A 19,055-nucleotide genomic window follows, 5' to 3' on the forward strand; every position below is an offset into this window, starting at 1 on the left:
CAGGAGACTGGAAGGGGCTCCGTTACCTGCTCTACAGCGAGCAACCTCACATCCCCACGGGGACACTTCTCTTCTCCTGGGACCCCCTCAAGATACAAGAGCCCAGAAATGGATGGACAGGGTCCTTTCTGATCCCCACCCCCACAGCTCACCCAGGTCTAGAGGCATCAGTCAAATCAGTGAGTCACATCCCAGAGTTTCACCGACCTGTGGTCTAAGGGTCACTTGTGGCCATGGGACACAAACTGAGGCTTCCTAGGGGTTCAGCTTCTTTGCCCAAGGGGATCAATTTTGAGTCACCTGCAGAGCTAGCATCACAACTCTCGTGCTGATCCGAACAAAGTCATTTACTTTTGCTCTGCTCTCAGGTTGTCGTTCATCACTCATTTATGCCTGACTCTGCGACCCCGGGGACTGCAGCATGTGAGGCTCCCCTGTCCTTCACTGCCTCCCGGAGTTTGCTTAAACTCATATCCACTGAGTTGATGATGCCATCCAACCATCTCATCCTAGTACTTGCAATTAAAACTCAAATTCACTATTTATTCTCCTGCCCTCATCACATAAGCTGAACAATATTCATAAATGTTATGGACGGGGTGTTTGTATTCCCACAAATTTCTATGTTGAAGCCCTAACCCCAGGGTGATGGTATGAGGAAGTGGGGCTTTGGGGAGTTACTTAGGTCAGGAGGGTGGGGCCCGCATGAATGGGATTAGTGCCCTGATAAAGGAGACCCCAGAGAGCTCCCAGAGAGAAGTTGACAGGCTGCAGGCTGGAAGAGGGTTCTCACCCTGATCTGGCCCTCCAGCTCCCAGAACCGTGAAGAGTACATTTCTGTGGTTGATAAGCCACCCAGTCGATGGTACTTTTCATCCCAGCAGGCATGGACTAAGACAGCAGCTAAGTGCTTATAATGCTCCAGGCTGTGTTAGAAGCACTTTGCACACATCCACTCACCCCATCATCACAACCAAGTCTGTGAAGTGTATATTATTATCACACCTCTTCATAGACGTGGAAACACGGAGGTTAACAAACTTGCCCATGATCACAGAGCTAGAGAGAGCAGAGGTGGGACTTGAACTCTGTAGTCTGGCTCTGTGGCTGAGCTCCTAGTGACTGCACAGTACATGACGATGATGAAGCCCTGAGAAATTCCCGATTCAGAGCTGATCCAGATAAAGCATCTCATACCGTGTGCCTTGTTTGAAGCTCAGACGTGAGCATTCCTTCTCTGCCCACTTTCATTTCAACAGCAATTTTGTCTGTTGTGGTCCTTCCAAGGCCCACTGGGTACCAAGCTGTGACCCCTCTTGCTCACAGCAGCAAACCCTGCAAAGGGGCTCCCGCTCAACACCATGTCCATTTTCCCAGGTTTCAGGAAACATACAGAGGAGGCTCTTGAAGGTGGAGCTGCCATCCTCACCATCTGTGCTTCTGGGGCACATCCTGAACTGGCTTCCCTGCAGAGGCTCCGTAGGGCTGCTGGAGGCAATCAGGCAGATGAGTCCCCCCAGAAAGGGCTGTACCCCCTACCTCCACCCCATCTGCGTCTGCTTCAGTCCACAGCTTATGAGGAGTGAGGGGGCAGACATGCTGTGTTATCCCCAGCTAGTCCAGCCAGACTTCCAGAACCTTCCTGAGCTTTAGTGTACACCAAAACTGCACACCATATCTGCCAATCTGAAGAGCTGGGGCCTCCTCTGAACTTAAAACAGGCCCCAGAGTCAGTGACAGTACCTCCAACTTTAGAAAAGGCACAGCTGAGGGACCCTGAACGAGAAAGGCGAGCCCTGAGGACTGACATCCACCCACCCTGCAGCTCAACAGAGGAGACACAGACTAATATCTGTCCTAACAGAAGCCCATTGACAAGCTGTCTTTGAAAACCACCAGTCCCTGTGGGCCCTTGAATGAGCCTTCAGCATCTCCAGGCCATGATCTCTCCATCTGCCTGGAGACGAGTGTGGGCTGGACCATTATAAACACCCAGAGGAGCTTTAAATGACCTTGATGCCTGGTCCTCAGGCCGGGAGGCTCCCTCTGCTTGGTTTGGGAGGGGTCCAGGGATTGACACTTCTGCCAGCTCCCAGGCAGTTTTGACACGAAGTCTGGATCCAGGTGACTTCCACAGTGGCCCACTCCATCAGGCAGAAACTTCTGGAGTTGCTTGCAAAAGAAACTAAATTCAGAAGGGCCACATAGGCGATGTTTCCCCAGAGTGCCTTTGAGAGGTGGCCCCAGGGAAAGTCGATTCACCAGACAGCAGCTAAGGCAGGAGTCGCTCTCGCCTTCCCCAGAAAGCTTCCTTCTGAGATCATGCACTGCCTCCCCCCAGGCCCAGCCCTAACTCCCCTTGTCTGTGCGGCTGCAGAGTGTGGGGACCCAACATGGAACAGGAGACAAGTTCATTACTGATTAACTTGACCGCTGGCAAAGACTTAGCTGTGTTAAGAGATGGGGCTGGTTTTCTCCCTCCAAAGGTGGTGATGTGAATGGTTATGAATGTGGTTCAGGACCTAAACTGCCCAGGTTTGACCTCGAGAAACACCGAGCTCTCGGTGGGTCACCTTGGGCGAGGCATTCAGCACCCATGACTCGCTTTCTTCATCTGTGATGTAGGAGATGAGGGCAGTGCTCCATCCTGGGGAGGCGTGTGATGACAAGAGTCCAGCTCTCCACACTGCACACCCTGAATACCGTGTGATGATGGCCATTATGACTATTAGATAATTTCTTTTGATGTGGACCATCTTTAAAATCTTTATTGAATTTGTTATTGTTTATTGAATATTGCTTCTGTTTTATGTTTTGGATTTCTGGCTGTGAGGCATGTGGGATCTTAATGTCATGACCGGGGATCCAATCCGCGCCTCTTGCATTGGAAGGTGAAGTCTTAACCACTGGACCTCCAGGGAAGTCCCTATTAGATAATTTCTTACAGGGGAGAGGAACATTGGTGTTCCTTGTCAGTAAAGTGTCCAAAATTCTTTTTGTTTCACCTTATTTCTTTCTCTGAAAAAAAAGATGGCTCTCCCAGGTGGTGCTAGGGGTCAAGGACCTGCCTGCCAGTGCAGAAGATGTAAGAGACTCAGGTGCGATCCCTGGGTCAGGAAGATCCCCTGGAGAAGGGAATGGCAGCCCACCAGTATTCTTGCCTAGAAAATCCCATGGACAGAGGAGCCTGGTGGGCTTCAGTCCATGGCTTTCCAAAGAGTCGGACAGAACAGTAGCAACCTAGCACACACACAGCCATTAAAATCCGAATGTGAGTGAAGAATAGAAACTTCCTTTGGTCTTTTTAACCCAGGATGACATGTTATCTGTCCAAGATAAGTGACATTCATTTCTTTATCAAATATTTTATCTATCAAATATCTATTAAATACCTCTGATGTGCCAGATGCTGGGCTTGGCATGGGAGTTCTGGGCAGGAGTGAGACAGACCCACCATCCTAGCCTCACAGAACTAACAGCAGACTAAAATGGTACATAAGTGCTTACACAAGAAATGAATCAATTTCAACTCTCGTCATTTCTATGAAGAGGGACTTGAGGGTCTATGACCGGGGACTCTGGGTGGGGAAACTTTCAGAGGAAGGAACAATTAAGCTAAGACCTGAAGGGTGAGTAGAGGCCTTCTGGGTGCTGTGAGGAAGAGCATCATCGCAGGGGGAACAGCATATATAAGTCCTGAGGCAAGAAAGGGCCTGGAGACTCCAGGGCTGGTCCAAGGTCAGTGTCCCTGGAGGGCAGCAAACATGGGAGGGAGTGTTGGGAGATGCGGTCAGGGAGGCTGCCCATCCAGGGGGCTGGATGCTGGGGCGGCAGTTTTTGTTTTCTTCTCAGTGCTGCCGGAGAGTTTTAAAGGGGAGATGTGAACTGCCCTGGCGTTGGTTCACTGTGTCCGCTGTTTGAAAAGTTGATAGCAGGGTCACGAGTGGACGTGAGAAAGACCAGTGAGGGAGCCCCAAGGTGCCGAGCATCATGAGGAGCTGAAAGGTCCGAATGACAAAACCGTAACATTTGGACAAAACTGGGGCTGCTGGTGATGGCTGGAGAAGGAGGGAAGAGAAGAAACAACCAGTGATGGACACGTGCTGTGTGTCAGGGTCAGCGGCGTGGCATCACGTGAGTTTTCACACAAGATTGGAAAGGACTGTAACCCAGGGCTGAGCACGCTTTCTGCTCCGTGATCCTCAATGCTTGACACCCCTGCTGTGGTGGAAGGGTCGTGCCAGGGAACCTCTCCCCCAGTTTTGTGTCTTGTGGTTGAATTTGGGGGCCTCCTGTCTCCGGGGGCCTCTTCTGGGAGCTTCCTGATGACAGAAGTGACAGTGTGGTTTCTTTGTCGAGTGTCGCCCTTTCACTCTGCGCCTCACCCTCCGGCCCTGGCATCATTTTTCTTAGCCATCATTTTTCTTAGCCATCATTTGTGTCTGTCTGGTGCCTGGCTCTCTGATGAATGACCACGGCATCTCATTGCACTCTGAGCTGATTGCATCGCCTCGCCCTGGGTCTCTGCTTGGCTCATGATGACTTACAGTTGTCAGAGACTGGACACCTCCAGATGACCTGTACAAACTGAGACCTGAGGTGATCTCCGAAGCACTAGCTGCTGCTAAGTCACGTCAGTCGTGTCCGACTCTGTGTGACCCCACAGACGGCAGCCCGCCAGGCTCCCCCGTCCCTGGGATTCTCCAGGCAAGAACACTGGAGTGGGTTGCCATTTCCTTCTCCAATGCATGAAAGTGAAAAGTGAAAGTGAAGTCGCTCTGTCATGTAGAGAGCCTCCAATAAGGAAACCCACCGTGGGGTTGTGAGTGTGCCTCAAGACTCAAGGTAGAAATAGAAGAACCGAAGTCTCTGCATCCTGGCCCACAGTTGTCTTTTTTTTTTTTTTTTTTGTAAGATCACTGAGATTTTTCAGTTATACCTTTCTGGACATTTTAATTTTATTTTCTTATCTTAGGTCTCTCAGTCATGTCCCACTCTTTGCAACTGCATGGACTGTAGACTGTCAGGCTCCTCCATCCAAGGGATTCTGTCTAGCTTTTGCAACCCAGACTTGCTGAGCAGAGCTGTGTGAATGAGGTCATCTTCTCAGAGATTCTCAGGCCCCAACTTTCCCTTTGGACTAAACCTCTCCAGTGACAGCAAAGTGCCATGTGGGAGTCTAGGCTTCACCAAGCAAGGTAGTTTTGATTTCAAATGCCTGTTTCAGGAGTGCTAGTATTAGAGAATTTCATCCAAAAAAAAATGTTGGGAGCATCTGGTAGGGTAGGTACCACACAGGTGGTCTGGAAATCCTGGATACACAAATTTTTTTTTTTTTTTTACTGAAGTATGTTAAGTGAAAGTGTTAGTTGCTCAGTTGTGTCCTACTCTTTGCAACCCCACGGACTGTAGCCCACCAGGCTCCTCTGTCCATGGAATTCTCCAAGCAAGTATACTGGAGTGGCTTCCCATTCCCTTCTCCAGGGAATTTTCCCAACCCAGGGATTGAAGCCGGGTCTCCTGCATTTCAGGCAGATTCTTTACCATCTGAGGCACCAGGGAAGTATAGGTGATTTACAATGTTGTCCTAACGTCTGCTATACAGCAAACTGATTCCGTTATATATATATATATTCTTTTTCATATTCTTTTCTATGATGGTTTATCACAGGATAGCGAATATAGTTCCCTGTGCTATACGGTAGGGCCTTGTTGTCTGGGTCTACTTTTGTTTGGCCAAATCTTTATTAGGTCAGACTAGCTCTGCATTGAACCAGGGACCCTTCCAACATCTAAGAAAAGCAGCTCTGGGGTTCACCCTTCTTGTCTGTGTAGCAGATGTTTCAGGGCCCCAGTGCCACACTCTGGAGCCTGTCTCTGCTCTCAGCAATGTTCCGAGGTGCTCAGACCACCTTGTGCCCACCTCAAGCATGGGCTCCCATCCTCTAAGCAGAAAAGGGACTTCTGTGCACTACTTAGAAGTCTCAGATTCTGCTTTGGGAGGCACTCAAACCAAGACAGTTTTTATGAACAACAGAATACTGGCTTTTGCCGTTGAGTAACTCACGCTGTCCTGGGGCGACCAGTTCTGTACTGGGAAAGGTGGGCAGGAGCCGTGGTGTGAGGGAGGCCAGCCCAGAATCTTGGGTCCAGCTGGGCACAGCCTGCTCCACACCTGCTCTGCAGGGGGTAGAACCTAGGTGGCTCTGCTCCATCCCTTCATTGTTGATTGGCCCACAGCCAGACACCTGACCCAAGCAGGCCAATCAGAACTCCAGAATTTTTCATTTTGAAACTGAGAACCATTGTACCCATTCTCTCTGGGTACAGGTTCCACTGTAACTTCAGGAGCTGTCAGTGTATCAGGTTCCCTGTGACTGTGAAGGAAGGCAGTGAAGAGTAAGAAAGAAGAAAGTCACAGCCAAGGAGAAACAGAAAGGTTTCTTCCCGGTGGGGCGGGGCTTGTATAATTGATTACAGCTGTGTATAACCGCTGCATCCTGGGGACAGAAGAGACCCTCACCGTAAATTCCAAATCAACTTAAACTTGATTTTTGTCACAGGCAGTCAAATCATGTGTACAGACACACAACCTGGTATCTCGCAGTGAAAGTACCCAACAGCTTTGGGTAGTGTTCCCGACAGGTGAGTAAATACTGAGATACTGAGGAAGAAAGGAGAGGAGAATAACAAGGACTGATCTTCTAGAAGATTCCAGGAGCTGAAGTTACCATTTTGTGTGCATTTCCTATTTAAGGGAAGAGTGAGTCCAATAAAAGACATGTTGCTGCAAGCAACAGAACCCCTTAATCACTCTTCAAGGAGTCAGAGGTGCATGGTCTCAAAGCTGGTCTGGCATCTCAGTGATACCAGCAACCACTCAGCTGCTTTCCCTCCTTCAGATCCACTGTCTGCAGCTTGTTGGTGTTTCTTCCAGGTGATAAGTGCCTCATGGTCACAACAGGGCTGCTCCAGCTTCAGGCTTCACATCTGTGTCCCAAGAGGGGAAGGTAAACCTTTCCCAGATGGCTCCAGCGGACTTTATTCTGTATCTCATTGGCCAAGTCTGTCCGTAAATTTGTTCCATGGCCATTCCTACCTGAAGGCCAATTACCACCTTTCTAACCTCTAGGTTGGGAGATGACAGAAGAAAAAAGGATTGGGAAAAGTTGTGAATTGGCCAGCAACTTTCCTTATTAGTATGTGTAGTCCATGGATCTCAAAGTGTTGGACACGACTGAGCAACTAACACACACACATGCACACACAGACAATACGTTGTGTCTGGGAATAGTAAGAACTGGCTGTGAGTGGTCCTTAGACGGTGTGCTCACAGGCAAGACGGAGGAGGACCTGATGTGCCCATGGGAGCCACTGAAGGTGCTTAAGCCAGGTGGAGGACTGCCAGGACCAGAGCTACATTCTAGAAAGATCACCTTGGTTATTATATAGAGGATGGCTTGGAGGGGAGTTGCACTAGGAGCAAGTCAGAGGCATTCCAGGGCTCATCTTATGAATTGAAGATAGTATTTATAGGCATAGAATTTAGAGTAACCCCTTCCTGAGCTACTTATTGGATCAAAAATGTGCCTGAACAGATAAATGAGACTAAACTAAAACTCTTGAAAGTACACAAGAATTTATCCTGGTGGAGAAATAGACTCTGATATGGTACTTATATCTGATTTTTCAGATGATGCAAATGCTTTTCTTTGCATTTCTGTGCATAAGCAAATTCCAGGCCCCATTAAGTTACTGACTCAGCCACATAAAACGAACTCAAGGTTACATCTATGGGAGAGTGAGTACAAATCACATTAACGCTATAAAATAGGACATTAGACTAAGTATTTCCAGCAATTGAAGAATGCGAAATATCATTATACATTATATGTGTTCCTTCTTATAGAGCTGCTGGCCTTGTTAGAAAGGCTATCTTGTTATCCAGTCACTAAGTTATGTCTGACTCTTTGTGACCCCATGGACTGCAGCACGCCAGGCTCCTCTGTCCTCCACTATCTCCTAGAGACTGCTCAGATTCATGTTCATTGAACTGATAATGCTATCTAACCATCTCATCCTCTGCCGCTCCCTTCTTTTGCCTCCAATCTTTTCCAGCATTAGAGTCTTTTCCAGTGAGTTAGTTCTTCGCATCAGGTGGCCAAAGTATTAGAGCTTCAGCTTCAGTATCAGTTCTTCCAATGAATATTCAGGGTTGATTTCCTTTAGGATTGGCTGGTTTGATCTCCTTGCTGTCCAGGCGACTCTCAAGAGTCTTCTCCAGCACCACATTTCAAAAGTGTCAATTCCTTGGTGCTCAGCCTTCTTTATGGTCCAACTCTTACATCCATACATGACTAGTGGAAAAACCATAGCTTTGACTATGTGGATCTTTGTCAGCAAAGTGATGTCTCTGCTTTTTAATATCCTATCTAGGTTTGCATAGCTTTTCTTCCAAGAAGCAAGCATCTTTTAATTTCATGGCTGCAATCACTGTCTGCAGTGATTTTGAGGCCCAAGAAAATAAAATCTGTCACTGCTTCCTAATATATTTCTATATTTGGTTAGAAAGGCCACAGTATACTTACATATACTATTAAAAATTCAGATTATGAAAATTAATTTTGAGGAATGTGTGTTTGTTACAAAAACATGTATAAAATAGAGAAAAAAAATTTAAGAAGAAAACATCGAAAGCCATAAGAACAAAATAGCTGTTGCCATTTTGGCCCATGTCTTTTTTTATCCTTATAGGTAAGTTTCCAATATCCATAACTGTAGTATAATTTATATGCTGCTTTTTAAAAAATTATTCACATGCATTAAAAAATTTTTAAGTCTGTATTGAATTTGTTTCAATATTACTTCTGTTGTTTTATTTGTTCTGATTTTCTGGCCTCGAGGCATGTGGGATCTTAGTTCCCCAACCAGGGTTTGAACTCACACCCCTTGCATTAGAAGGCAAAGTCTTAACCACTAGCCCACCAAGGAAGTCCCTATATGCTGCTTTTCTTAAAAAAAAAAAAAAAAATCTTATCTCATCTTGTAGGTTTTATCCCCCTCACCACCCCCCCGTGATAACATAGTTTTCCTAAACTTTGGTTCTCATGGTTTCATAAACAAAACTTTCTTGACCCCTGTTATTGAACATTTGAGTGGCTTCCTTTTTTTTCATAACAAATAATGTGATGCTTATCATTGTGTATAAATTTTTGTCTTCATCGAAGACTATTTCTTGGAGATTGATTCTCAGAGATGGAATTACTACCTCAAAGGAAACAAACAGTTTTAAGTCATTGATACCTACTGCTGAATCAGATTTTCAAACTCATGATGAAAGTTCAATTAAAGACAGACAATGTGGTGAGGAAACCTGCCTTCTGAATTCTCTCCCCTAGCAGTGGGCTTGGTCATTAGGTCTGTGGACGATTTATTGCCTTATTTCTAAAGAGGATCAATATGCCCAGAAGCCCCAGTGTAATGAGATTCAGAGGGGCCTCAACTCATGAAAGAATCCATCAATTAGACCAGAATGTTAAGAACAGTGAAAGTGAAAATGGTCCAATGAATCTTGATATTGAAACACTGATTAGGGCATTTGGGGGAAAAAGAGCATTTTACTTTTATCTATATTTTTTGTATCCCATACAATTAGGAAACTCGTGGAAACAGAACAGAGGTTATCTGTGTCATAGTATATGCTCTTTCTACACTACACACATGCACGCTGATCCCCATTACACTCATTCAAAATTTATTTCAAGATCAATCATTGCATGTCTGCCAGAGTCCTTCATCACACTTCCCTGGTAGCTCAGATGGTAAAGAATCCTCCTGCAATGTAAGAGACCCGGGTTTGATCCCTGGGTCAGGAAGATCCCCTAGAGGAGGAAATGGCAACCCACTCCAGTGTTCTGGCCTGGGAAATCCCATGGACTGAGGAGCCTGGTGGGCTACAGTCCATGAGATCGCAAAGAAACACGACTGAGCAACTAACATTTTCACTTCACTTCACTTCTGCCAGGGCCCTTCATCACGCTAGCCCTGTGATGGGTGTTATCTCTGTCATTTACAGATGGGGAAACTGAGAGAGAGATTAAGTATCGTGGCCAAGGTCACAGAGTTAGTAAGTTATAGAGCTGGTATACTTTGTCATCATGGCCTTTTATGAAAAAAAACAGGCCTGATTCTTTTAAAGTAATTTGGAGAAGCTGCTTAAAGTGCTTTTTACACTGATCCCAGCTTATTTTATTTGTAGTCTATTTACCACAGTTATAAAAAATATCCTGTTCATTCCAGTTCTTTCCTGTCACTTGTGCAAAATTGGTATCTCTCTCTCCCATTCATTCATTCATTCATTCATTCATTCTTTTATGCATCCACTCTTCCCAAACACACACACACAGTGGTGGGTTGGTACTGGCTTCTCCTGGTTGGTTAGAGCTGCTTGTGAACATCTCTACCAGCTCCTCAGTGACATCACATTGGTGGCTGGAAATCAGCCACAGTGGGAATATTTATATCACAGAAATTGACGAATGCTAAAAATCAGGGCTGTTTTTTTCTGAGAGCCCTTCACATATACCAGCTAACCACTGCGGTTCTCCTGCAGGAAAAGCTGTGCCTTTCTTCATCTTCTGCCACTATCAGTCAAGAACGACTCTTTATGGCTCCAGCCAGACTCCTCTGCCCATGGGATTTCCCAGGAAAGAATACTGAAGTGGGTTACCATTTCCTTCTCCAGGGTATCTTCCCGACCTAGGAATCGAGCCCGCATCTCCTGCGTTTGCTACTGCACTACCTGGGAAGCCCATAGCTCCTTATCCTAATGAAGCCCCAGGAGCCAGGAGGGGCCATGGGAAACAGAAGGAGGGGACCTTCAAACCAGACTCAATGTGTCTGAAGAGAGGCCCTCAGTGAGTGGACCCTGTTCTGGGCTTTAAATACCACGTGAAATATCCCTTCAGTGGCTTAACACACATTCTAGCAAGTCTCATTTTTACTCCATTCATAGATGAACTTCTGTGATAGTATAACTTATAATAAGAAATGTATATTTGATCCTCCATCCATTGCTTCAGGCACATAGCTCCCCAAACCCTTGGAATGTCTCAACTGTTGAGATACAGATGGGCTTTGTTACGTTAATAAGATGACTGGGGAGAGATGCCCCCAGGTAACCAAAAGGTGGGGGCCAGTTGCTAGGGAACCAGCCCTGTGATTAGAGCGTTGGAATTTTTCATCTCCCCCAGAGAGCTTCCCAGGTGGCGCAAGTGGTAAACATCCCACCTGCCAAAGCAGGAGACATGGGTTCAATCCCTGGGTCGAGAAGATCCTCTGGAGGAGGGCATGGCAACCCACTCAGTATTGTTGCCTGGAGAATCCCATGGACAGAGGAGCCTGGTGGGCTACAGTTCTTTAGGGTCACAAAGAGTCAGATGTGAGCACACCAAGGAGCTATACAAAACAGAAACCGTTTATTCAGTTCAGTTCAGTCACTCAGACGTGTCCGACTCTTTGCAACCCCGTGGACTGCAGCACGCCAGGCTTCCCTGTCCATCACCAACTCCCGGAGCTTGCTCAGACTCATGCCTATCGAGTCAGTGATGCCGTCCAACCATCTCATCCTCTGTCGTCTCCTTCTCCTCCTGCCCTCTATCTTTCCCAGCATCAGGGTCTCTTCAAATGAGTCAGTTCTTCTCGTCAGGTGGCCAAAATATTGGAGTTTCAGCTTCAGCATCAGTTCTTCCAATGAACAGTCAGGACAGATTTCCTTTAGGATTGACTGGTTTGATCTCCTTGCAGTCTAAGAGACTCTCAAGAGTCTTCTCCAACACCACAGTTCAAAAGCATCATTTCTTCGGTGCTCAGCTTTCTTTGTAGTCCAGTTCTCACATCCATACATGACTACTGGAAAAACCACAGCTTTGGCTAGATATACCTTTGTTGGCAAAGTAATGTCTATGCTTTTTAATATGCTGTCTAGGTTGGTCATAGTTTTTCATCCAAGAAACAAGCATTTTTTAATTTCATGGCTGCAGTCGCCATCTGCAATGATTTTGGACCTTTTATTGACAGAGAGTTAAGAAAGTGGATTGCTTCATCTTTTGGGGAAGTGATGAAGGGTCTGTTGGGAGAATTACCTCACTACTACAAACGAGGAAATCCCAGACTGACTTGGTAAGACTACATTGCTGGGAGAGGCTGAGACTGCCATCAGGCTAGAAATGCGGTCTTGGTTTGCTGACGCAGGGCTTAGCACAAGTGATTCTATTTGGAGTCACACTGTTGTTTCTTTATAAGAAGCCTTTACAAAAAAAGATGGGGTTCACAGAACTTCCAGGTGGATGAACCAGAGCTCATCCATGTGCCTGGAGGGTGCAGCACACCAGACTCCATGGGGACAAAAGCTCCTGCGCTGGGGACCATTTTGAACCTCGCCCTATGAACCTCTTCACCTGTGTCCTTTACAATACGCTTTATAATATACTGGTAAACACGAATAAATGTTCCTCTGAGTTCTGTGAGCCCCTTTAGAAAATTAAACAACCTAAGCTGGGGTGGGGACTTCCCTGGTGGTCCAGAGGCTAGGACTCCACACTCCTAATGCAAGGGCCCGGTTTCGATTCATGGTCAGGAAACTAGGTCCCATATGCCACAACATGCTGCGACAAAGACCGAAGATCCTTTGTGCCACAACTACGACCCAGCGCAGCCAAATAAAGAAATATTAACAAAAATAAACAAAATTTAAACTACCTTTTAAAAAAGTCCCAAGGAGAAGGTCATAGGAACTTCCAACTTATCCCTAATTGGTAACAACACAGATTTGTGATTGGCATCTGAAGTGGGGGCAGTCTTGTAGGACTAAGCTTTTAACACGTGGGAGCTGATGCTTCCTCCAGGTAGATTTTGTCAGAATTGAGTTAAATCGTAGGACCTCCAGTCAGTGTCTCCTGAGAAGTGGAGAATTACTTGGTGGTGTTGGAAAAAATACACACTGAAATTTCCCAGTAATCGGGTGTCCAGTGAAACAAATGTCTGTGGCATGGTGAGCTCCCCATGAGAGGATGTATCCAAGAAAAGTTTGAGCAAAATCTGTCTCAGATGCTTAAAGGAGGTGGGGTTAGGGCTTTGAGAGGGGCCAGGAGAAAAAAAAAACAAATTCAGAAGGCATGAAGCAAGAAGAAACAGCAACACTGGTGAAATATCTATGAGAAAAATAAGGACAGGGTACTACTTTCAAATTCAGTAAGAAGGTTCCAAAACAGAAAAAACAATACGAGCAGCTTGAGGGAAGGGACTTTATTTCATTATTTCACTGACACCAAAGTAGGTTCTTGCCTGGTGCTTGGTACCCAGAAGGTTCTGGATCAATGCTGTTGCTCAGTCGCTCAGTCATGTCCGACTCTTTGCAGCCCCATGGACTACAGCCGCCAGGTTCCCTGTCCTTCACCATCTCCTGCAGTACCAATTACAGGACTGGAAAGCTAGTCTAAGCTCAGCCTTATCTATCAAAGGCTGTAAGGTCACTTTCAGCCTGTAGTGTGATTCCTGTAAGGTCACTTTCTCTCTAGAGGTCTGTTTCCTCAACTAATTATACAAGGACTTATTTTAGATGACTTCTTGAGAATAACTAGTATTCTAATTAAAACATCATGATTCACACCAAACCTGTTTATAGCATAATGTGGATCAGAAACAGACATCATTAAAAATATAAAAATTAGTGGCCAGATGGAGCAGATTGTGAAGGTTCTTAAATTTTGAAGATGTTTATTTATTTATTTTTTTAATTGTGAATTTTGCATTTGATTCCCTTTACCTGCAAGAAAATGCTAAATATTCCCTGAGGAAATATGTTGGAATTGGTTCGCATTCAATGAGGATTGCACTAAGTTGATCCACACTGAATCTGCTCTTTGCCAGCACTTACCCTGTGCACCAGCAGTGTCTCAGCCGCTTGGGCCGTCACTCACGCCTTTTTCTGTAGGCCCTGGGTCTAGTTCTCAGGCTCAGTTGCTCAGTCGTGTCCCACTGTTTGCGACCCCATGGACTGTAGCCAACCAGGCTCCTCTGTCTGTGGGATTACTCAGGCAAGAATACTGGAGTAGGTTGCCATTTCCTCCTCCAGGAGATCTACCCAATCCAGGGATTGAACCTGGGTCTCCTGCATTGAAAGGAGATTCTTTACCACCAGGGAAGCCCCCTGAAGTCTGGTAGGTCTTGTTTAAAATTCCCACCCCACCACTTGCCTGCCGTAGGATCTTGGGGAAATTTATCTCTTAGCCTCTCAAAGTCCTCCTCTGTAAATGGGGGAAATGGTAAATGCGGATCACGGGGAGTTTTGAGGATTCAGTCTGGTGGTATCTGTCAAGCGCTCAGGGCAGTAGGCGACACGTAATAGGCATGGTCCAGGGTTGCTGTTCTTGTAACTTTGGATTATCAAGTTCTGCCTCTGCCTGTCCTTCCACCTGGAGCACCAGCTCCCCAGGGAAGATGCCCCCACAGAACCCTCCTCACTTCTATTTCCCAAGACTCCCTGCATCCTGGTCCTGATTGCCTTGTGGAGGCTGCATATCCTTCTGTCCTTTCCTGCAAGCTCCTGAGAGCACACACTTTGCATTTGTGCCAATCCAGAGCACTCAACCCACTGTCCTGCATGTCCAGGGAGCCGAGCATCTACTTAATTGACCAAGCTGGACTTCACATTCAGATGAGAGACACATAAAAAAGGGAAATAATTTCTGGTCCAACAACTGCTCCTGAAGAAGGGTTAGTTGAATGGAAGCTCCTATTCAACAAACACCCAGAGGAGAATGGAGTTGAGGGGAAAACCCACTGAATGTGTCCATCAGTGCCAGGAACACTTGCCATTAAGTACCTATTCGCTGATTCCACCCCCTAGGCACCTAACACTGCTTATGTGACCAAGGCAAGTGCTCACTCAGTTGCAAGGAAACTGTGGGGAGGCTATGTGACGTGGAAGGGTTTGCATTTCAAGAGATGAGATAAGACAGGTGGTGGGGCTGGAGGTTACATAGTCCTGGAAGTCTTGCTCAGGAGCTTGGCTTTATCCTAAGAGCAGAGAAAGACAGAGAATAGAAGCAAGGAAGTGATGTGATCGGTTTTCTAGTAATTCTGACTGCTGTGTAGAGAGTGGACTAAGGTGAGGCCAGCCCAACAGCTTGGTCAGGAAGTTGTTTCCGTGATCTAGGTAAAAGATGCTGGTGGTCTGGGCAGAAAGAAAAGAAGGAAACAGCAGAGAATACCAGTTCTGCACTTTCCAAGTGCCTTTAACCTGTGAAGTAGGTCAATTCAGCATTGTTTGGATTTACAGATCAGAGTGAGAGAAAGATCAGTGACAAAGAGGTCCCTAAGTATGACCTTCTCGTCTTCTCTGTACATCCCCCGGAAAAAAGGCTGTAAGACCTTGATTGTTAAGTGAACGGTGTCAAGGACAGTCACGTCCGTGTCGGCCCCTCCTGTCAGAGTGCAGTCTCTTATTGAGGCGCTCCTGTCTTCACAAAGGTCTGGAACTAAGTAGGGCACTGACTGGTGTCCCCATTTTTGCCCTCATTTTCTTATACCCAAGGGCTTCCCCTCTCCCCATCATGTGGCCGTCTCTCTGCCTGGGATCTCCGCCATTATCCGCTCAGACATTTGCTTCCCCCAATGGACCAGGAGGTGAAGCGGCAGTCTAGTCCTCTCCAACTCCCCTGGCATGTAAATACCTGCTGTTGTTTTATAGAATCATCAGTTCTAGGATTGGAAAGAACTTTCAGGTCCACTGGGTAACTGTTCCTCATGTACTTGCAGGAGTCCCCTCTGATATCCACACATCTACAGTGCAGTGAGCACATGCTTCCTCCAGGAGGGATCCAGACATTTCAGTCGGATCACCTTCATGCCTCTGATATTTTGTGAAATCAGCATTTCATTCTGTCTGAAATTTGAGTGTACCTGCCTATTTTACTCACTCAACTGTGTTCTTTGGGGACATAGATGCCCATGTTTTATTTACTCTAACATTCCCCATAGCCTTGAACACAGCGCCTGCCATAGAGTAGGCACTTGATAGTGAATAAGTGACTAAATGGATGAATAGATGAGTGGTTAGCTCTCAGTGTTAGAAAGTTCTTTACCCTCAGCTGAAGCATGCCCCCTGCTAACCACCGCTTTTGGAGCTGAAGTCCACTCCACACAAGATCATATTTTCCTCTTCCTTGTGGTGGCTTCTCACCTGATGAAACCACAGCAACTTGCCTTAGTTGCTGCAAACACATCAACCTGTTCCTGGTAAGCTTTTTCTTACCTTAAGCATTTTACACATTTTCCACTTCTGCCTGGAAACCCTTGACTCTCGTTTCTTTGATGGCCGGAGCTTCCTTGGCATTTGGGCCTTACCTCCCCCAAAATGCAACATCCAACCGCTCAATCTAGAGTAACTCCCTTTGTCCTTTCACCGCTTTATCCCTCTGTGCTGAATTCTGGGTAAGTTCCCCAGACTCATCTTCCAGTTCACGAAACCTCTCTTCATCTGTGTCTGTCTAGCTTGTTGACTGAGCTCGTGGGTCTGCCACTCTACATTTCATTCATAGAATGTGTATGTGAATATTGTAAGCATCCTCATTTTAAAATCCTTTTTAGAATCTCTATTGCATGTCATCCTCCATTAGTGATTTCTCCAATTTGTTGTATGCTGATCATCCCTCAGGACTTGAGTATCTTTGTGATTGTTATAATTTTCAGGATGCAACTTTATCAGGAATTATCATCTATGGGTGATCCACATAGGTTATAGAGGGGATCCATCAAGTTCATGAATCTTGGAAGAGCTGTTATGTTAACTCCTTGATGAATACAAGATCAGTGCAAGGAGCTGGGTACCAACCTTGTGCATGCTGTAGGCAAAAGATGAGGATTTCTTCTATTTGGTCCCATGCACCTGATTCCAGAAACATTAACTTTACATGCCAGCTTTGTCCTCAGACTGGAGCATCACCAAGTGCAGTGGTACCCAGAGGCCAGGCTCTTAATGTGTGCACTTCATGTCTAGAAACCACCCAGCTGAATATATGAGCGTGGGACTCAGTGAAAGCACAGATTTCTGAGGTCCATCTCCTGGGTACTGATTCCGTAAGTCTAAAAGTGAGCCCAGGAGTCTGAGTCTTACACAGCTCTCCATATGCTTCTGATATACAGTGAAGTTTGGGTGCCAGTGGTCCTAGAAGCTCTAGGGACTGTAATTGCATTTATTTTTACCTTGCTTCTTTCCTTCAAATAAAAGCATTGAAAGCAGCTTACAGGATCTATGCAAATACATTTTGAAAAGCAGACTTAAAAACCACCCACACAAATAAACTGAGGAAGTGAGATCTGACCTTATGCCGAGGCTGGAGACACACACAAGGTGACGCTGTGGTCAGCGTCCTCACCAACATCCTTATCACGTGCCTGGGAATGAAGTGGGAGCCTTTATTATCCATCTCCAGAGACCCTCAGTATTAAAAGCCAGCTCAGTGCAGTAAGTTATGGGAGCAACAGTAGAACCACAAAGGCATTGCTGCTCTTCCATAGGGCTTTAATGTTTCTAGGGCCCCCCTGTGTAAATTGTCCAAATACACACTTCTTGGTCTGGCAACACTCAAGAAGACACCTCCTGGCAAACTGAATCTGCCTTGCTGAGTCCTCCCAGCCCATGTTCACTCACAGTTCTTGGCCAGAGGACTCTTGTTTATCTCCAAGACACCACTCAAATATCACCGACTCCAGGCAGCCCTCCTCCTTCATCTACTTCCTTTCTTCCTTTTGTCCTTCATTCATTCAGCCCTTATCGTGTCCCAGCATTGCACTGGAGCTCCCCAACTTCCCCTCATGCCAGCATCTGCCACGTGGCAGATCTTCCCATCCTTATCTCTCACGAGGCTTCCCCTCACTTCTCTGGTCTCTCCCCGCTGGCTGGCTGTGTGCCCTGCCTCTCTCCACAGGACTTCTGCACAGGCTGTGTCAGTCTTCTGCCTGGCATGCTCCTCCCCGCTCATGTTCCTGCTGTTCCCCATTTAGGTTATTCCTTTCTGGCCCCCTGCAGTTGTCTCACTCTGTCCTGTTTCGTGTCTGGGACATAATATTTCTCTTGTGATTCCTAGGTTACCGTCGGTCTCCTTGAGCACACAAGGCCAAGCGCTGTAACCTCAGTGCCTAGCACCGAGCCTCACAGAGAGCAGCTGCCTGTTAGCTTTGTTCAGGGGCTGAAAGAAGACATCCCTGAGAATCTCAGTCTCTTTCTTCCTTTGGATCAATCATTTTTAAACTTCTCTTGGTCGCTGGCCCCTTTAAGCATCTCGTGAAGGCGACACACCCTCTTTGTACATGAATGCTTCTTCACACGAAACTCCCGTGTTGTTTCAAGGTTCAAAAACACCCCAGATAAGAGACTGTGGAGAAGAAGAAATCCTCCTATATTGCTGGTGGGAATCTAAGTTGATGTAGCCACTATGGAAGACAGTATGGAGGTTGCTCGGAAAACTAAAAATAGAATTACCACATGATCCAACAATCCCACTCCTGGGCATATACCCAGGCAAAATTACAATTTAAAAAGATTCATGCATCCTGAGGTTCATAGAGCACTATTCACAATACCCAAGGCGCAGAAATAACCTAAACATCTATTGACAGACGAATGAATGGAGGCGATGTGGTACCTATACACAGCCATAAAAAAGAACAAAATAGTGCCATTTGCAGCAACATGGATGCAACTAGAGATTATCATACTAATTGAAGTCAGGCAGACAGAGAAAGACAAATACCATATGATATCACTTATATGCGGAATCTGAAATATGGCACAAATGAACCTATCCACGAAACAGAAATAGACTCACAGACATAGAGATGAAACTTGTGATTGCCAAGGGGGTGGGGAGGGAGAGCAATGGACTGGGCGTTTGGGGTTGTGGATGCAAACTCTTACAAATAGAGTGGATAAGCAGCAGGGTCCTGCTATATTGCTCAGGGAATTATAGTCAATATACTGTCATAAATCATGA

At 46.2% G+C, this 19,055-nt stretch overlaps 1 long non-coding RNA gene across 1 annotated transcript in view; it reads left to right on the forward strand.

The window, feature by feature from the left end:
• The window catches only part of LOC132660016 (uncharacterized), a 34,855-nt gene that overhangs the window by 6,802 nt on the left and 8,998 nt on the right, over nucleotides 1-19,055 (forward strand). The window lies entirely within an intron of this gene.

The sequence above is a fragment of the Ovis aries genome, chromosome 6, assembly GCF_016772045.2.
Source record: "Ovis aries strain OAR_USU_Benz2616 breed Rambouillet chromosome 6, ARS-UI_Ramb_v3.0, whole genome shotgun sequence".
NCBI classification, from domain to species: domain Eukaryota; kingdom Metazoa; phylum Chordata; class Mammalia; order Artiodactyla; family Bovidae; genus Ovis; species Ovis aries.